Consider the following 242-nt stretch of genomic DNA (forward strand, 5'->3'; position numbering starts at 1 on the left):
ATTCATCTTGTAATCACCAATATAACACTCAGTGCAAAGTGATTAAGGCCAGTGACGTCAGCAAAGGAGCTGCACGCAACATGCATAGGTAAATAGTATGCAACCAGCGGGACGGTTGTTCCAAAATATTTCAATCATTAGTACACGTCCGCAAAATGTACGTAGGAATAAAAACAAAAATGTGATAATTGTGATAAGATTAATGATAATTTGTACAGAATGAAGATGATGGGAATTGTAAT

Source organism: Penaeus monodon, chromosome 21 (assembly GCF_015228065.2).
Source record: "Penaeus monodon isolate SGIC_2016 chromosome 21, NSTDA_Pmon_1, whole genome shotgun sequence".
NCBI lineage: Eukaryota > Metazoa > Arthropoda > Malacostraca > Decapoda > Penaeidae > Penaeus > Penaeus monodon.